Below are 7,929 nucleotides of genomic sequence, written 5' to 3'. Positions count from 1 at the left end.
AAAGCACTAAACAGCAAAGAATTACTAACCCTTGTATCTTTTGCATTCACCCTTTACATTTAGTAAAAAAAAAAAAAAAGAAAGAAAGAAAAAATTTAAAGGAACTTAGGAAGCAGTGTCTAGGATTAGAAATAAACTAAGAGTTTGTTACCAGTTCTCTTTTCTGCTTCAAGATATGCTTTCACCCATGAAGTGTCAACTATTATAAAACCTGCCCTTTCAAAATAAACAGAAACTTGGAAAAAAAATATATATGCAACTGCTCTTCCTGTGTCCTGGGCCACAGAGGGCAGAGGACCCATGTAGGCAGGAACCAACCAGGTGAGTTCTCCACGTTCTCCCATTCTGCCAGTTTAACAACTGCAGTGTGTCACGTGTAGAAGAGAGGGACCTGAGTTACGGACACGAAGGGACCCCGATTTGCAAGACAGAGAACTGTAGGGAAAAGAGCTCTACAGAGATGGGGTTCCAGAAGGACCTTGGGGCCACAGGGCTGCCCAGGGGTCTGGGCTCAGGTGACCATGTGCACATGAACTGCCTGGGGCTAAGGAAACAAGGGTGGGAATCCTCAGGGGGCTTCTAAGCCAACCCCGCTCCAGATCCCACAAAGAGCTAGAATCTCACGAGAACCCAGGAGCAGAGAAGTGACATCATTAGATGCAGGGGGGTTTCCTAGAGACCCCAGACAAGCCGGTCCCCTCGGTGCAGCTACACAGCCTAGAGGCGGGGACTCCTGATTCTCCTGAAGAAGTCTACAAAACACAATTTAACTAAAGCGAGCTGATCTGGGTATCATCAGCCTACCATATGCACAAGCATGTTGCCTCGAGGGAAATGCGTGGGAGACAGAAAAAATACTGGAAGAAATCACAGCTGAGGAATGACCACATCTGATATACAGTATAAACTGATGATCAAAAAGCTCAATGAAGCCCAAGGACGACACACATAAAAAAGCTCCCATGAAGACAGGTCAGGAGAAGACTTCATATAGTGGGGCGGAAGGCTGTTGTAAGAGCCCCACACCACGCGGGGCCAGCAGGGCAGGGCTGGGGCCCCTGGCAGGACCATATCCCCCCGAGTGACAGGTAACTGGTGGGTGTGGGCCAGGTAACATGTGGAGAAGAACGTGGCCTCCGGAAGCTGCCAGCTCCAGCAGGAACGGTGACAAGGGGCGACACGTGGGTCACAGCAGGCGGGGACAGCCAGGGAGCCTGCAGGTGCATGGGGCCAGGCGGCCAGGTCGCCCTGCACCTGCTGTGGCTCCGGGTCCGGGTCCGGGTCCTGCAGGTACACATGCCGCGTCCTGCCCACCCAGGTGCTCCTTAGGTGAGCTGAGCGGGGACAGGGACCGCACCAGGGACGGCGCCCTAGCCCTGGCTTGTGCGGGCTGCAGGGGCGGCCAAGGAAAGAGGCAGCCCCGGGGGAAGGACTGCGTCTACTGGAGCAGAACATGGGTAGTTCCACGCCCAGGGCCACTCCTGGCGGACAGCCGGGAAGAGGAAACGTGAGCCCCACACAGGAGCAACAACAGCACAGTGGCCAGTTGAAGGAGGGGTGGGGGTGCTAACTGGACCCTCCCAGGTCTGCATGCCCCTGTGGGCACCTGCCGAGCCACCCAGGGAGGAGGGCAAGGCGTGGGGCACACAGCACCAGGCTCACTGGCTCTGCCCTGCCCTCGCGCTGATCTAACAATCTGGCCTCTAACCTACAGGTGACTCCTAGAAGAACAGGCTGCAGTGTGTCCATGACCCAAACTGCAAACTGCCAGAAATGCTCAGAGACGGTCTAAGCTTCCAGTCCCAGAACAACCATGGGGGCCAAACACACACACTCAGGATGCGAAAGCAGCCCCTCCCTCACATCCCCCACATATCCAGGGGTCGGTGGAACAAACTGACTGGCTGAAGAGATTTAGGCACAATCTTGGACAGATAAATGGCTTGTACCGTCCCAGGAGCTACTTTTAGACAACCACTATAAAAGATGATAAAGGAAACCAGTGAGCAAGGGCTCAGAGGTGGTACACAACAGGGGAAATACACCTGTCAAAACTAGTTCCACTAAGTCACTACTCAGATAAATGGCCAGGTGTACAACCACAGCCACATTCTGGGAGTGTATGTAGGAATAAGGTCAGGATCAGGAATTCTATAACCTACTTTTAATTCAACAATAAACTTTTAAAAGGCAAGGAAGTATTACCAATGCACGGGGGAAAATCTAAGATACAGAACTTATTAACACTCTGTTGTAATTATTACTTCACATAATCTTCTATAGGCGGGTATACCATTTTTAAAGAAGAGAACAAAGTTGAAGAACTCCACTTCCTAATTTCAAAACTATTACAATGCTATAGTAATCAAGAGCGATGTGCTGTCATAAATCTAGACGTACAGATCAATATCATCGTATAGAGAATTCATAAACAACCCTTGTGTTTATGGCCAGTTCGTTTTTGACAAAAGGGCAAAGAAAATCTTTCAACAAATGGTACTGGTATAACTGGGCACGCACATACAAAAAGAATATGAGACCCCTTCTCAAATCATACGTGAGAGTTAGCTCAAAATGGACCATACACCTGACTGTAAGAGCTGAACTATAAAATTCTTGTAAGAAAGCAAAGACGTATATCTTCATGCCCTTGGGTTAGCCAATGGTTTTTTAGACACAATACCAAAATTATAATCAACAAAAAATACATAAACTGCCTTTCATAAACATTAATAGTCTTTGTGCTATAAATAACACTATTAGGTAAGTAAAAAGAAAATCCAAAGAAAGAAAGAAAATATCCAAAAGTCCTACATCTAATAAGGGATTTATTCAGAATTTATAAAGAATGCTTACAATCCAATGATAAAATCCGAGGCATTTCTCCAAAGAAGGTATATAAATGACCAAAAGCATACGTAAAGATACTCACTATCACATCATTGGAGAAATGAAACTCAAGACCACAGTGAGACATAGCTTCACACCTACGACTGTGACTGTATTCAAAACATGTAACAACTCATATTGGTGAATGTGGAGAAATTAGAATACTCACACAATCTGATGGGGATTTAAAAGATTTCAGATGCTTCAGAAAAAAACATTTCATTTTCTCAAAATGTTAAACATATGAACCAACAACTCATCCCTTTTTCTATACCCAAGAGAAATAAAAATACATCCAAAACCTTGCATGTGAATGTTTACTGCAGCTTTATTAGTAACAGCCAAAAAAGGTGGAAACAATTCATGTGTCAATTAATTGAATGGAAAAATAAAATATTGAATAAACAATGGAATCTTATTCATTAGTAAAAATAAATGAATTACTGACATGTGCTGCAGCATGAATAAATGTTTGAAATATGGTAAGTAGAAGAAGGTAGTCATAAAAGACCATACCGTAGGAATCCACTTTTATGAAATGTCTAGAACAGGCAAATCTATAGGACAAAAGGTAGATGAGGGGTTCCCTACAGCCGGTGCTGTAATATGGACAGGACCTGCTGAAGGGCAGGTATTCTTTTCAGGGAGAAACAAAAGATTTTAAATTAGATTGTAGTGATGTTTTCACAACACTGTGAGCTCACTAAAAACTTTTCACTGGGCACTTAAAAGGGTGAAATGCATTACATGTGAATTATATCTCAATAAAACTTACATATGAAAAAAAGAAAGAAAGAAATCACAGACTGGTCTTCAGAATCTCCATAAATGAGAAGATAATGGAATAATATCCTTAAAGGATTGCAAGCCAAAAATTACAGCATTACAAATAAGTAGGGGAGGAGGGTAAAATAAATCCTGTGCCACTAAATTTAAGACAGAGGTACTAGTCTGAACTCATTTTAATGTTAACATATCCATAAAACTGTGGAAATACCATAGATACATATGTATACTTACAGTTTTATATATATATATATATATATATATATATATATACACACACACATATATATATACACATACACACACACACACACACACATATATATATATATATATAGAGAGAGAGAGAGAGGGAGGGAAGGAGAGGGAGAGAGAGAGACTCATTATCTATGTATGTATAGATACGGCTTTGTATACATGCATATATATACATATATACACACGTGCATATATACATGCATTAATCACACTATGGAAAACTGGTATGAAAAAGCTAAATGTACAACAAAATCACTAATTCCAATTCTTTTAAACTGATGTTTCAATTGTTGTTGACAGATGTAATATAGAAAAGATACGAGATTTCACGTTTGGTTAATTTTTCAAAAGGTCAAGGTAATAAGATTAACCATTTCTGCATGACTTCACATTGATTTTAATAAGCTAATTTGTTTCATGAACCTCCAAAAAAGGCACAAAATATGCAGTTTCCTGAGATTTATTTGACCACAAAATACTTTTCTGAGCTATTTTTCCTGGTAAAAATGTTCTGCAAAAAATGACAGGCTAGAATAAATTAAACCAACTAAAAGGGGAAATAAAAAACCAAAGGAGGTAAGAAAACATCAGCATATATCTATATATTGGAAGATGTATTCTTTTTAAAACACTTTTCAAAAAAATTGGGGGCTGGCTATATTTTGTGTAAGTAATAATAACACAGGTGCGATGAACTGATTATCGATATAATTTCATAAAACTTCCTCCCGTTAAATGTTTGTTCCGTTGGGCAAACCTTTTATGCTAAAAATGAATTATCTTTTAATGAAAAATAAACAACATTTAAACTAAAATAACTAGTCAAAGATAAAATAAGAGTGTTCGTGAATGCCCGGTCAAAATCACTTCTGGAAGAATGACGAACTTTTCTTAGATTCCTTCATGAGAAGCTTCCTCTCTGAATGCCACTTCGTCTCCCACAGTCCTAGAATTCACTTTTCCCATAATCTTACATCAAATATCTGACAGATGACTCTATCTACATGGAAGTGAAGAGATGGGAAATGAGCAGAGTGAACTGACTTGCAATTCTATCCGGTTCAAACTGTACAAGATTGGCAATTTCTGGAGTCTTTTGATTTAAATTCTCTTTTATCTGTGGATAAGCATAAATCTGTTGGGTTTAGCCCATATCTACTCTTAAGCGCATCTTCATTAATGTTTATGCTTTTGAAGACGGCTATGGGTTCCAAAGATTCCATGTTCCTCCTTCGACTATAAAATGACTGGGTGCAGAACGCAATTATCTGCACCGAAATGGTTCTAAACAGATTCAGGTAATTGGAACGATTATGTTTTAAAATCAGGATTACACTTGAGGTTCCTTCTGGGTCTCACTGACTCACTGGAGCTTTGCAACTGATGAAAGTTTTCAAAAAGGCCCTGACTATTTAAATCTCATGGATGTGTAGGAGCCTAGAAATCGTCCCAGGAGCTGAGACACGGCTGCAGAATCAACCACTGGTGTGCTTTCAAAATGTCAGCGATCGCTGCATACACCCGCAAAAGCCAATGAAGGACCCCATTCGACAACGCATGTCCATTTATCTCAAGCCCAAAGAAACAGAAAACACCCACAAAAGTTCAACATTTACTTTTCATCAAGGCACTTGCAAATGAGAACTGAGGCCTACACTCACGTGCATATATATCTGATATGCCCTCGAGGGACAAATGAATTTTGGTTCCACGTAGCACCACCACTGAACCCTGCACTGTGTGTCCTAGTGGGATGAAAACTGAGGTTACACCATGCTAAATACGAAATGAACCAAGTACCGTATACATAGTTCTGGTGCCCGCCACCCTTGGAACAGGCTTGCACCCGAACATTCGGGAATCTTAAGGCAGAAGCTGACAGTGATCTTTGTGGTAAACAGAGTTCCCAGATTCCTACCCCCTTGGGCACCTGCCTGTACAACAGTCTCTCCTCTTGAGCGGGAGAGCCTAATTTGATGAGCCCCTTTAGAACACAGTCTGGACATCAGAAACAGACATCGGAGATGCTCAAGGAGGAGAGACTCAAAGAGGCACCCCACGCTGTCCTGTCGCCTTGAAGCACAAGACCGCCGTGAGGTTGACAGGCCACCGGCAGGGAAGAGTGCCGTCCTCTAGGTGTCAAAGATGGTCTCCAGTTGACAGCCATCAAGAAAATGAGGGCTTCGGTCCTACAGTCTCAAGGGACTGAATCTTCCCACACTCACCGAGTCTAGAAGAGGACTAGAGCCTCGTAGGAGATCACCTCCTCAGCTGGCGTGATTTCCTCTTGGTGACACTGAACAGAACATCAAGCTTGCCCACACCCAGACTCCTGACCCAGGGAAATGGGAGATAATACACACTGGTTCCTGCAAAACGGCCAAATCTGTGTAACCGTCTGGCAGCCACAGAAGGCTGATGCCATTTTGATATGACCTTTCAAATGACCTGAAGGGAAAAAAATACTTTTGAATACGAGAACAAACTGCTTTCAGGCTCCCTAAAATCATCATGAGTGGGAAATTTACACTCTCTTCCTTGTTGAGTCTCTCCACATATATAAATTATGCTGCATCTTTTACAACTTACAATTCCAGGTTTATGAATCCTCACGCTCAAAAAAAATTCTTTACCATTTTGTTTACACTTATTTATACCTTCTGTTTCAGTTTAATTGTCCAAGCCAAACCTGGATTCAAATAAAATAGATAGAAGTTTTCCAATTAAAAATGCATTTTCTAGGATTTCTAGACAAATAGTCCCAAAACATTCTGAGTGGAATGACAGTCCGTATTTGTGTTTAATTTATAATGTTTTATACTTTGTTGGCGTTAAGGGGGGGGGGGAGGAGGGGCAGAGGGAGAAAAGGAGGAAGAATCTTGAGCAAGCCCCACACTCTGCATAGAGCCCAACGCAGGGCTCAATCCCACAACCCTGAGAAAATCACCTGAGCTGAAATCAGGAGTTGGACACTCAACCGACTAAGTCACCCAGGCACTAATTTATAATATTTTTAAAAAGCAAGTTAAAATGAGAAGTGTTCAAAGTTGAAGGTTTTGTACAATAGCAAAATTAATGTCTCAAAGTAATAAAATTATATTTATTTAATGATATTTCCTTTTAGAATAAAAAATTTCCATGATCACATAGCCTAGGCTAAGTAAACACGAAAGATGTTTAAAAATCAACATCATACACTGAAATAATTGTGTGTTTTTATTCTGTGAATATAAAAAGACACACAATTTAAAAATTATGAGAATCCATGTTCCATTAAATGAGAAAAGGTATTAGAAAATATAATACCTATGATAAATATGTTAGTAACTATGAGTCATAGTAGAACTATGACTTGTAATAGTCATAAAAGCAATTGTTAATGAGGATTATGGGAACAGTCTCTTAAAATTGAATATAGGTTAATAAATCAAATAAGAGGAACACTAGAAGAACAGAATTCTCATAAATGACTGGGAAAAGGAATACTTGAAAGGATTTATTAGGATGTATCATGTTTTAAAATTCTCTAAGGTTGTACCAATTACTTTCGGATAAATTTGACCAAAGTAGGCTCAAAAGATTGAAATATGTAGGACAATTAAACTTACTGAAGCAATTATACAAAGCAGCAGATATTTCTTAATTTATGTTTTGATATTTAAATTGATTAGCCCATTATTACATCTTTTATATTAGGTAGTGGACAAAACAGATGTCCAAGGGACGAGAAAGTTTTATAACTTCACAGAGTGCTGAAGACTTAATAAAATTCTCTAAAGAAGCAGTTCTCTCTGTTGGACTTGAGTATTCATTTCCTAGGAAAATTATTACAATGAAGATACTAACTCAGTGGTACTGAAGCAGGGACCTAAATTTTTCATTTCTAATAGGCTTCTGTGTGTTCACAACCTCATTCCTCTGAAGTCTTTGGACAACCAGTGTAAATTACGGGTCACTTGAACAATAGGTAACATCTTCGCAAGTATATAAATTCAG

Source organism: Prionailurus viverrinus, chromosome D2, assembly GCF_022837055.1.
Source record: "Prionailurus viverrinus isolate Anna chromosome D2, UM_Priviv_1.0, whole genome shotgun sequence".
NCBI classification, from domain to species: domain Eukaryota; kingdom Metazoa; phylum Chordata; class Mammalia; order Carnivora; family Felidae; genus Prionailurus; species Prionailurus viverrinus.
Note: the sequence above shows the minus strand (reverse complement) of the source record.